The following is a 12,805-nucleotide window of genomic DNA, read 5'->3' as shown; positions in this document are numbered from 1 at the left end:
CAGAAGGGCAGTGTAGTAGCAATGACTTTTTTGTCCATTTTTTCAATCAAGGCTAACACAATCAGTGAAATAAAATCCAAAGTGGTAGAAATGGAAGGAAAAGGAAGAAGAATTGTGCCACAACCACTTATCTAGGAACTGAGTCCTTGTACATTTCTGAGATGGTCCAAACCCTGAAATCTGAACTTTCTCAGACATCAGAAGAAAAAAAACCTGTATGTAAACTTTGTGACTTGGCCCCTCTCTCAGACCCAGCCTACCTCATGATTCACAGATACATGAAAGTGCAGTAGAATCATCACATGCCCTACAATATCTTAAAAGAAAATAAATGAATCAGTTAAACCAAAACCAAAAACAAGTGTGACGGGCTTATACGCTTTTGAGTTTCCTGTGTGTCAAATCCTGCTTTGAAATACAAGGCCTGAGAGTAAGTTCAGTTGTCAGAGCAAGCAGAACCTTGTTATTATTCTCAAAAATACAGGGATAAAAACAAATAACATTGGATTTTAAAATGTATACCAGACACACTGAGGGGGAGTGAGGGCAGAGGGTGGGCAGAGAGACAGGGAATCAAGAGAATCAAGAGCACAGAAAGCAAAGCAGAGAATGGTAGGAGTTTCTTTTATTTAACCTGCATAATGTTGTCCCTATTTTTCTAATTGAGCGGTTCTAGTGCCTGTAATTCATAATATTAAATTGCAAACTGAGAACGGGTTTGTGTGAGATGAACTAACGTGAGCAATGTAATTCATACTTATGAATATTTCTGAAGTACTTTAATGCATGGGAAGGGCATTTTCTCTCTGTTTGCCTGCAAAATATTGCTTGTAATATCAAACAGCCCAGGCTTGGTTTCTTTGCCCATGTCACACCCTGCCCTTATTCAGGACAGACATGGTGAAGCTCAGCATTCCTGTAGGAGAGCAATCGGGCTCTGGTCAGCATGAGCATTTTGAGTCGAAGGCACTTGAAGGATCACTGCAGTGGGGTATGCTGCAAATGTGCAGCTTGTCATCAGCAAAGATGGCCAGAAATCTTCCAGGGGAACATTTTACCCACCCTGAAATGCTGATAAATAAAATCAGAACATTCTGTGGGAATGCGTCTGTTTTAACAAATCTTCTGACAAAACACAGGCACATTTCCAAACTCGCCTGTCAGGCAGGTTTCAGTCAAAAGCCTGCCCAGTTTCATGCCAGCTTGCCAATCCAGCTGCTTAGCAGTCTGTCCAGCAGTCTACTGGGGAGAAAAAAGTGCCAGGCCTTCAGACTTCCCCTGCTGCTAGGGCAGCCTGTGGAATTAAGTGCTGTTGGGGGACCCTGGGTTCACAAGGTGTTCGTCACAAGGTAGAAAGGTTATCAACCTTAAAGGCAGGCAAGACCAGGGCTGCCTGTCCTGAGAAGGGCAAGAAAAATGTTTGTCTGGGAGTTTTGTAAAGGGAGCAGTAAATGAGGGGTGAGGAAGAGTCAGGCTGCATGAAGGACCTCAAAACCTCCATTTCCCTCTGCTCTGATTAATCCTGCAATCGAGCTTTTTATGGGGCAGTTTCAGTTCTTGATCCAATACCCATTGAGAAGGGGAGCACTAAGTTGGCTCAGTTACTGGAAGACCGTTACCAATTCAAGTGTCTGTGCATACAAAAGAAATGTTTTGCCTTTTTTTTCCCCTCTAGGTTCAGTTCAACTCCTTTCTGTGCTGGGGTGGAAACAGAGCCCCCTTTTTTAGATCGTATAGTGTGCTTGTATTAAGCCCAGCTTACTAATGTTTACTGCAGAGTGACTGCATGCATGTGGATAGCAGACCAAGTTCTTTCCAGCAGCAAAGAACTCACCATGTGCCTGCTGTGCTCTGCAGATCTGTGATTGTCCCAAGAGCCATCCAGAGTGTTGGTGGCAATTCAAGCAATCTGTCCTTTTTTTGGTGTGGTTGTTTGTTTGTTTGCTTTTTCCTCAAGAAAACTCAGAAGCATAAAAAGGAAAAGGATATATATTGGGTGAGGCATTCCAGAAGTGGTAGTCTATCTCTACTTGCAAATTTGGAGTCTCTTACTACCCTCTTCATCCTTTAAAGGATGTGCTCTTGTCATGTAATGGAAGAGAATGCAAAGGACCTCCACAAATGCTGGTGAGAAGCAGTGGGCTTCTGCCAGTTCTCAATCCATGCAGCTCCCCATCACCAGCTTGCTTGCTTGATCCCAAGTTTTCTGCAGGAAACCGGTTCACAAACTGCATGAACAGTTGCACCCCTACAGCCTGGGGTAAGAATGAACACTGAGACCCCGTGGCTGAGAAAATGATCTTACTAAACACTCCTTTAAACATTCTTTTTTTAGTAGGCTTTATTGTTTTCTTTCTGTGAGGCAACAGCTTTTATTATAAGATCAGTATCTGAGAAACAGTAAAAAAAATGGTAAATTGGGGATTTGGATGACAAGTGTTCTTGACCATTTTACTGCATTCCTGTTACTGGGCACTGGAATTAACTAACACCAGTTCAATCTCCATGAGAATTGTTGACAGCAAACTAACTCAGCTTTTTATTAGAGAATAATATGTCCATCTGGAAGGAATTGTCCATGCTTATTCTTCTGAGACTTGACGACATTTGTTTATGGCTAATTAGCCCAAGCAGAGTTTAGCTTAGGTACATAAGGCAGTAATACAGCTGCATCAACTACCTTTTAACTGACTTTCGTATCAAGACTGTCTTCCTAAGCCCACATAGCTCAAGATGGTGTGTGTTGTGCCTTCTAGATATAAACTCAGTTTAAAAGGGGAAAGGCTCATCTTTGAGAAGACTATTTGTACCAAGGAAATAACGTTTTTTCTTCTCCCACATGTTTTGAGCCAAAACACAAGTAGAACCAAAATAAAAGCATACTTTTGTCCATAGAACTTGTAGGGACTGTGAAGACAAATTCTAGGCTTATTTTCATGAATTGCATGGAGAGCATTTGGGATTTGGCCTAGATAAAGAAACAACCTCTTACTCTTTCTATGTTTCCTCACTGTTCAATACCCTCAGGAAGTCTTGCTTCATTAATCCCTCATTTTCCTCAGATTTTTTTCTGGGGACATTTGAGAGAATATTTAATTTATGGATCATTCTGTACTCCTGATCACCAGCAGTGGAAGTCTGGTTCCCTTGACCTAATTCTGGACCATGTTTCTCTCACTGCTCGGTGAGAAGTTCACAGCTAGTATTTCACACCTCAATGCAGCTACATTGGGTTTTGCCCCTGAGCAAACTCCAACTTTTCTCAGCTCTGTCTTTCTCCCTTTCTGGTGTCTCCTCTGTTTGAACATAAGGAAAGGCACCTCAGAAGCTAAATTAACAAATCTCAAGAAAATTTTGCTATAGGATGTGTCATCGCTAGCAAACATAAGGGACTGGTTCTGCCAAGTTCTGAGGGGTGGTTGAGCAAATTGCAAATTGCAATGTGTGCCATGTACAGGCAATAACAATGGGATGACAGGGGAAAAAACCTCCATCCCTTTAGTTTGTTGCCTTATTCCTTCTTGGTCTGCCACAGCTCAGCTTTTAGAGCTAATTCAAATAATTTCTCTAGTTGCTCTAAAATGAAAATATTTCACTGGAATACTGGTTGGCTAACAATACTAGGTAAACCTAGCTTGGCACTAATGATATAGGTGTTTTAAACCATTACTCAACTTAGTGCATTATTTCAAACCTTTGCCCTGTGTTTCAGACAGCTCAGTGTAAAAGCAGGATTACAGTCAAGCTTAATGTTTTCTTGTGGTGCTATGACCTGTGTTAGCAGCAGCTCTGGAGTCATAAATGAATTAGTTTTTCTGTAGGGAAGATACCTGTAACTCTTTGAAGTGTTGCAGCCACATGTGTATGTGGAACTCTAAAGCAGGATTTCCTTTTCTCTAATTCCAGTTTAATTTCACAATAAATTTTATCCATGTCTATCTGTTCTAACATAGGAGACTTTTATGGAATATTCTTGAGGGACTGATGTTTATGCATGAAGAACGAGAGTATGGTAGTTGACATAGACCAACACACTATATTTCCTATCTAAAGGAAAGACACAGGCATTGACAGATAAGGCACCTCTGAAATAGCTTTGTTTAAAGACTGCTGAGCCTGAATGGCTTCACTGGACCACACATGCTCCAAACCTGTTCTCTTACTGTATTCAAATACTTCTTCCATTTGACACCTGTTTCTGTCATAAAACACAATGAAGAAAACTGTGTATACGTTATTGTGTAAGTCTCCATCATACTTATTTTTAGAGAACTGCTGTTGAGCTAGTTAGTAGGTAGGTTTTTGCACGTGCTGCTTTATGAAGGAATAAGGGTGGTTCAGGACATGTGTGCACAAACCCGTCAGGGTTGGAACTCGACAATCCTTAAGGTTGCTTCCAGCCCAAACCATCCTGTGAATCTATGATTCTAAACCCATGATGACTATCTGTTTATTCTGGGTAACACAGAACGTTCCTTAAGGTAGTGTCCTTCCAGCTCAATGCATGAACTGTCCTGAAAGTTCACACTGAAATGAAACACACTTCTTCCGTGGTGAGTGTCCTGATAACTGTGCTACAAAAGACAGGCTCACTTTTGCCCTTTGTGTCCGCTCTGGTGAATGTTTTTCTGCCTAGCAGGCCACTTTCTACCCACCCTCCTGGATGCCAGTTTTAGAAATCTGCAGCCCAAGAGTTAGGAAGCCACCAGTGCAAAAGAAGTTTATGCCAGCAGTGGTTGGTAGAGATTTCTCCAAATGTCTGTTAGACAAAGCCCTGCTCTGAACTTGAGTAGCAGTTGTGCCAGTTTCTCACATCTCTAGGTCCCAGTCAGACTCATCGGCAAGATATCTCCCTGCTTCATGCATAAAAGGAAAAACTTTAGTCATCTGAGCATGTAAAGGGTGAAAAGAAATTATGGCAATGTTATTTCTAGTCCTCCAAGGTTATGAAGCATCTGAGCAAAGCATTTCAGGAGCAAAAGTTTCAAGTAAGCCATCTGCCAGACTAAATGGTGAAGTCCATGCAACAACAGCTGTTGGGCAACCAGGAGCATGCTATTCAGTGATCCCTGCTAAGGATGTTTTCCAAACTCTCTACAGTCCTTGAGAGCAAGGGTCTAAGACTAAGAATTATACTCCATTCTCTCATAAGGTTATAATTAGCCTGCCCAGTGCTTGCACAGCTTTAATGTACACTAACTATAAAACAGTAGCACAGACATCCCCTGCACAGAACAAAGGCTTCTTCTTGTCTTTTTGCTAATCATTGCTGGTGTGACAAACTTTTTATAGCTCTTCATGTCTTTAAGTTTACTACTCAATTTTCACTTCAATAGAACACATTTCCAACTATTTTGCAAAGCATAGTGGCTTCAACAAGTGACTCACTGATAATTACTGTCATAGGAAAGCCAACTGCTCGGTATGTTAATATGCATTTTACTATTCTTAGTTGTTATGGTGGCTGTAAAAAATCCATCATGAGATGTTTGTTCACAGCATCATAACTCAAAGCACAATGTCATAGAAAGATATCTGTTCTCGGTGTCTTTCTGCCTAAAGTTGTCAGGGCACACAGACTTCCAAACATTTTGGTGAAAATCAAGTGAGGTTTATTTGTTAATGATTTAGTGCTGTCACTTAAGTCAGGATTAATCACAAATGTAAATCATCGAAGTTAGTGGGATGACTAATGTGAACAGAGATTAAACAGTAAGACCAAGTCTCCATTGTGTTTAAGAAATTACTTCAAAAAAACAGCATCCCACTGATTTCTTTACACATCTCTCATCTTGGAGTATGACAAATGAGGCAGAAAAGTAGATGACTAGAAAAGTAGCAGTGAATAGTGTCAGGTCATATCTAAAACACTCTGCCTGAGAATTTTGACTTTCCCTTGTCTTGGCTCTGCTGGAGGCCAGGCAGTGAAATCTGTGACTGGTATAACCATTTTTAAGTAATCTCATGTAGAAAACTAACTGAACCAGATTTGTGTTAATTCTGTCATTTGGGGAACTTTTACGCAAGACAATTTTATTTTGTTTTGGAGATGAGATTGCTCATATCCACATGGATAGAAAACTGTCTTAAATGGAACATATGAAAATGTGGTGGGGGGGTGTTTTTTTGCTTGTGTGATGTTTTATTTTTTTTCTTCTGTGTCAGAAAACTTCATTTGCTGGGGTTTTAGACTAGATCCTGTCATCAGTTGCTTCAGTTGCTGCAGACCAGGAGAGCCTCTGGACATGAGGAACCTTCAGGCCCTCTCTGCTGGAACTGGTGCTACTTCTCAAGAAACCGTCACTTCACATCAGAAATCCAGCAAATTATTGGACTATCTCATTTAATTGTAATGATTCAAATGTCAGCAGCGAGGCGGCTCTGAGTAAGTACACATTTCAAGCCTCCCTGGTACTTGGCAACATCCGAGCAAGGTGCTGCGAAGTGGAACTTAGTATGGTGAGCTCATTTCACCATAGGCTGAAAACAGTTCCCAGTGGCATTGACATGTCAGTTGTCTCCCTCCTGTGCTATTGGCCATGAAAAATTGCTGATCTCCCTACCTGTGTGTCATCTCCCCCTTTCTTTCAAACGAATGTGGGTGTAAGGTGTGTCTTGCTGTCTCAGTCACTGCAGGGTGCCTGCTGCTTTCCTTCTCTAGTTCTTTTATGTGGTGTGCTCCAGATTTCCTACTCATCATGTCTGCTGCTCAGTCATGGGAAGAGGGAAGCTAGGACTTACCTCTTTTTTTTTTTTTTATGCTTTCCAGTGATATTCATAGCATTTACCATTTTCTATATGCATACTATACACTTAATGCATACTATACACTTAATAAAATGGCACATTTTCACATTCTCGAGGGCTTTCCAGTGATTTTTTTTCCGTCCAATACTGAAAATTAATGGCAATACACGTTTGTACTTTCCACAACATTGGCAGCACTACCTCAAGAGCTCCAGTAATGGCAGTATTATACACATTTGCAGCATATATGTTCATTAATGAGAAGAACCTTTTTGAAAATACTTCTCTTTGTGTTTAAATATTCAGGTGAAATCAGATACTTCCCTCAGTCCCGAGGATATTGCTGTTCTCCATATTGTCTCTGAATCAAAGTGAATAATATGCCAGTGGCTCTGCAGGCAGAATTACTGTCTGTGACCTAAGAAACAGGTCATTTTTGTTTGCTTTTAGACTCATCTAAAATACTTGAACATCATAATCTTCTTAGTTTTGTTCATTTGTCATATGAATGACCATGAAGCTTTAAGTTGGCTGTTGCAGTGCAAAAGTATCATGTAAATTTTCTTTATTTAGTTCATGCACTTCTTGTGCAATTTTTGGTGTTTCTTCACACTTAACAGTTCCAGTAAACATTGCCTCATTTATGTCTGCCTAAGTTACAATGTGAACATCTATTTCTCTTGGGTTTGCTTTTAGCAAGAGTACATTACAGCACAAATATTTTTCCAGTACAGTTCCCACAAATGTTCCCAGATGCATGGAAATATTTTGATTAATACTTTGAACTGTTGTCAAATGACTTGACTTTTTCTTTAATGCATTTTATTTCTGGCTTTGATCTTTATAAAATCACAATATCATCTATTTTATGGAACTTTCACTACTACTTATCTTGAGCAGGAAGCCCTGGAGGACTAGGTTAGTCTTATACATTTTTGAGCACTGATCACATTAAATATATAAAAAGACTGGTGAATATAGCTTTCTGTAATTGCATTGCTATGTATTAAACCTCCTACACATATAAAGAATGCAATGCAAGGGAACCAAGGATGATAGCAGAAGTTACCATACCTTCAATTAATTTCATAGTGTGTGTGTGTGTATATACACATATATATAAATTGTTAAACTGTGTTCAGTAAATCATAATCTTAAGAAGTGTTTTATCCTTATTTTGCTCCAGACTCATTTCAACTATTACATTGTACTGTATGTGGACTGTAATAAAGATGAGGAATTAAAGCCTTTCTTCTTCGGAGCCACCAGAACTTTTACTGTCGACTTCAACTGATTCTAAATTTCATGCCGGGTCGTATTCAAAGCTTATATCGCAGAAAGTCCAAGAGGCAGGGACAGAACTGAATGCAAACTAGTCAACCAATGTGAGAGATGGCGGACACTACTTCTGTTATATTTTTGTTAATTACTTCTCAAGTACCACTTTTCTAGACCCTACATGTTGTACTATGACTCAGTGTAGACTCAGCAATATGCATTAAGCCGAAACCAGAGGTAGTGTTAAGAGATTTTAAGCCATGTCGCAATAAATACCGATGAATCTAAAGGAGTTGAAGTTAATATTGTGCTCTCCAAAAGTAAGCATAAATCCTACCATGCTAGAGTCAGCTGAGAATTTAGCTAAAGATCTTCATGACCTACTTCATCCCTCCAGTAGGAAAAGCAGCAGAAGTGGATAATCATAGAATGATTCTCTTTTTAGAGTTTTCCTGAAAGCCTTAGGCTCCTTTTGTGCAGAATGCACAAAGCTGTGGCTTTCATCCGTGCTATTTTTTTCTCTACTTCAGGAGGAATGAAAAAATGATATGTTCCTTCAGCTGCATGAGCATTCAGCCCTCTATCCCAACTTATCCTTGAATCTGCCAAGCACCCACTGTAAGATCTGGAGAGTAAGACAAGATTTTGCCATAGAAGATTTTGACTCTCCTGACTGCCACAGAGTAGAACTAATGTAAAATATAGAAAACATCTTTGTTACTAATCCGGGAGAAAGATCAGGTCTGGTTTTGTGGCTGATTATAATTAGTGACAAACATATAAACAAATAGGCGACCAAACTCCATCTGCAATATTATTTTCAAGACTGTCCACCCACATAGGGAGGATATTATTTGCCTTGGAGACTTCTTTCTAGAACTCTAGAATTTCAAGAATCTGAGTCATGAAGTCAGATCCGAATTACTGCGTTTATTTTTATTTTTTTTTCCAGATATGAGATTTAAAGTTGTTAAAAGTATATGCCCAGGATTCATCAAAAATATTTATTGTGGTGGAAACTCCATGTACCATTTAATTTTAAAAACTGCCTGAAGTTTCAGGATTTTTTATTTATTTATTTATTTATTTTTAGTTTTTGACAGTCCTGGGGACTCAGTGCCTTGGATTAGTACAAGATTAGCGTGGAACATAAGGTGTGCTGCACAAGGCTCCTCACATAGGTTCTCTGGTGTGCCTAAGACCTTAAGTAGGCCACTAATATTTACGAGCAAGCAGGTCTTCAAGCTCACTGCTGGATCTCGTGCCTGACATTTACAGCAGCATGCCAACTGTCTTTGCATGTCTGTTATCCACTGGCAAGTGAAAGCAAGGCAAAAAAAGTTGGCTGTGTGGCCTCCAGATGGAGGCAGTGGTTGATGTCTCAGACTTGGGCTGCTTTTGAGTTCCCTTTTTCATGGCGGCCTCCACAGTCTCTTACCACTAACAAGGCTGCATATGATAAATATTAGAAACTGGAAAGGAAGGGGGCAAAACCAACATGAGCAAAGGTTATTAGATCCTCCATATTAAATAATCTGTAGAGATAAACAGAAATGGATCCAAGGACTTGGGTTTATTGTGGAGGGATGGTATGGGTACATGTGATAAAGGACTGAAGGCTGAGATAAACAGAAAAGTAGTCTGAATTTGCTTTGTGTTAGGTTCACTTTGCTCCAGAGGGCTATCCCTGTTGACATATAAATACGGGATGACAGAGTAATATAAAAGGATAATGTCAGTGAGGACTATGCTTTTTTGGTAAGAGTGTTTAACAGAATGAAATCAGGAATCATTTAGATTCTGGAAGTAGGATTTAATAAGGAAAAATTTCTGTTGTCTCCATAAATTTTACTTACAAAGGAAAAGAAACAAAGTGACAAACGTTCTGCGAGGAAAAAAAAATGAGGAAGACACATGTCGCACACTTAATCAAACGTGTACATTCGAACACATTCTGGGATGAGAACTGGACTGCTTGTTGGCCATGTGTCGCTTTGTAAAACGGAGGTTAAACGGGCCAAACCCGCACCAGACTCTCCACGGCACCTCCGCTTTGGGAAGCCAGGCCCGGGATGCGGGCTGGGTGGGGGCTGCGGGCAGCGATCGCCCCGGGAGGGCCGGCGGGGACGAGCTCCTCCGAAGCGCGTCCCCGCATTTGAGCAGCGTTTCAGCGCTGCCGCCTCAGGGGTGAGGGCGTGGATGAAGAAGCATCGTCAAGATCCTTCACCCTTGACGACCGGGAAGGATAGCGGGCGAGGGGCCAGGGGCCAGGCGGCGCCCCGGTACGGCGGGCAGCGCGCTGGGCTTCTTCTCCCCGCTGCCATTTATCTCCTCCTCCTCCTCCTCCTTTTTTACGGTTATTGTGGCTGTTTTCCGCGAGTGGCAGCAGCCGCAGCGCGATCCGCCCGCGCGCGCGTGGCGAGGCGGCGGGCGCGCGCCTCCGCGAGGGAGCGCGCGGCTCCCGCGTCCCGGGAGCGCAACGGCCGCGGAGAGACGGCGGGGCCGGGGGCGCTCGGTTGGCGCCCGGACACACCCTGGTAACGCCGCGCACTCCCGGCAGCGCTGCGGGCGGGCGGGCGGGCTGGCGGGCGAGCTGGCCGTGGCGGCGGCGGCAGCGGCCGGGCCCCGCCGCGCCCCTGAGGGACGGAGGCTGCGCGGGGCGAGCGCCCCCCAGCGCGCGCGGCCGCCGCGCGCCGGTTACGTAAGCGCGGGCCCCCCCTCGCGCCCCCCCGCCCTCCCCCCCGCCGGCGGTTATGCAATCGCAGCACACAGACCTACTGTACCGCGCGCCGCCCCGCGCCCCGCCCCCGCCCCGCCCTCGGCTCGCTCCCATTGGCCGCGGCGCGGCGGCGCCGGGCTCCCATTGGCGGGGCGGCGCCGCCAGTCACGGCGCGGCGCGGCCGGCACGCGGGGCTATGAGGCGCGCGCTCCGCGCAGCGCTGACCTACTAACACACATCCCTCCGCGCCGCCGCCCGCCCGGCGCGGCACCGCTCCGCGCCGCACCGCCGCCACCGCGCCCGCCTCGCCCGCGGCCCCGCGCCGCGCGGGGCATGCCCGGCGCTCCGCAGTGCGCCGCAGGTAAGGGGGGGAAGGCGCGCGTACGCTTTATAAAGTTGGGGTGTCCTCCCCGGCGCTTCGCTCCGTCCCAGCGCGCCGGGGGCGGCTGTTACATAAGGCGAACCCAGCCCGCGCCGGCCGCCGCCGCCGCGCGGGGAGGGGTCCGCGGCTGGCCCGCTGGGCGGCTCGGCGGAGGGTGGCGGCCCGAGAGGCAGCCCGGGAGGTGCCGGGCGAAGGCTTTCCCCGGCCGGGAGTGCTCGCTCCTGGCGTGCCGCTCTGCCCCCCGCGTCTCCGCCCGAGCGGCTCTCCCGCGTTGCATAATGTGCCGAGGGCAGCGGGGCTGCCGCGGCGGAGCCGTGCGGGGCGGAGGACTCGGTGCCGGGCAGCGCCAGCCGTGCCTCGGCCGCAGAACCAGCGGGAGCTGCTGCCGGAGCCCGCCGGACGGAGACACCCCCGTCTCGGGCGGCGCAGGGGAATGCTGCCCGCGAGCAGTCGGGATCAATGGCAGCGGCCCGGGCCCGGGGCTGCGCTTCCCTCAGCCAGCCCTTTCCGTCACTTTTTGTCGCTGTTTTTTAGGCGCTGCGGGACCGATCGCATAGTAGTTCCTGGAAATGTTGCATTATGTAACCAAAGAATTTGCTGGCAGCCGGGCTGGGGAAGAGGGAGCTAATTATGCGATTTTATAATCTCCCTACAAAGAAACTAGGACAATCTCGCCCCGGAAAAAAAAAAAAAAAAAAAAAAGCCCCCCCCCGACCCGTAACTGTAACAGGTTTTGTTAAAGTGTGTTTAATAAGGGAAGTAGACAACTGGGTAAGTGGGGAGGCGAGGCGCGCTCGCCGGCTGCGTGCCGGGTGCCTTAAAACGAGATTTGTGTTGAGTCTATATTTAGCCCCATCGCGTTTTAGCAATTGTGGCTTCAAGTGCTATTTCTGGTCTTTTCTCCAGAGCCGTGCGTGTGTAAGACGTTCGAGGCATTTGCTCGGATTTTTTAACTCCACGCCTTCGGAGGCGTTTTAGATCAGGGGCTGTATTTTTAGGGAAGGCGTGTTTCGCCCAGGCAGCCGTGCCATCTCTCCGGTACGGGGAAGGGGGGGAATAAAATTAAAAAAAAAAAATGAAAAAACAAAAACAAAACAAACGGGAATGGCTTAATTTAAGGAAGGGGAAAGAAGGCGTTTATAGGACATCTCAGCCGCGCTGGAGGGCAGAGGTAGAGCCGTCCCTCCCGTGCCCTGGCGGGCGGGGGGGAGTGGGGCCAGGTACCGCCGGGGCCCCCCTGGGGCAGCAGAGCCGGGTCCCCGGCAGTAGGTCAGTGTGACATCCCCGGCGGGCAGGGGTGGTGGTGGTGGTGGGGAACGGAGCCCGACGATTCCTCCTCGCCCACCTCCTCCTTCTCCTCCTCTTCCTCCCTCGCGGGGGTCGCCTCTGCCTGCCTTCCCCCGGCGGCCGGTGGGGCGGCGGCGGCGACGACGGGCGAGAGAGGAGGGCTGGGGGCGCTGGCGCTCCCCCTCAGCCCTTTGTTCTGGGGCTGGGGCGGCGGCGGTGGCGGCAGTGGGGGGGGGTGGCGGGTTGATTTAGCGGGGGCCGAGCGCAAGAGAAGGGGGGAGCGGGACGGGGCCATGCGCTGCCGGTCACGTAGAGGGGGACAGCAGTCGGGGCATCCTTTGTGGCGGGGCGCGGTTGCGGGGCCGAGCTGCGGGGAGGCGGCGAACGCCGCC

General features: G+C 46.3%; 1 protein-coding gene across 1 annotated transcript in view; it reads left to right on the top strand.

Annotated features, from left to right (window-relative positions):
• The first annotated feature begins 11,042 nt into the window (after positions 1-11,042).
• Positions 11,043-12,805, top strand: part of NFIL3 (nuclear factor, interleukin 3 regulated) — a 14,632-nt gene continuing 12,869 nt past the window's right edge. The window contains exon 1 of the mRNA XM_017837209.1: positions 11,043-11,105. The gene's annotated coding sequence lies outside the window, so the exon portion shown is untranslated. The remainder of the gene's footprint in view (positions 11,106-12,805) is intronic.

This window comes from Lepidothrix coronata, unplaced genomic scaffold (genome assembly GCF_001604755.1).
Source record: "Lepidothrix coronata isolate B3197 unplaced genomic scaffold, Lepidothrix_coronata-1.0 Scaffold296, whole genome shotgun sequence".
Classification (NCBI taxonomy): domain Eukaryota; kingdom Metazoa; phylum Chordata; class Aves; order Passeriformes; family Pipridae; genus Lepidothrix; species Lepidothrix coronata.
The sequence above is the reverse complement of the archived record's forward strand: the minus strand, read 5'-3'. Positions and strand labels throughout refer to the sequence as shown.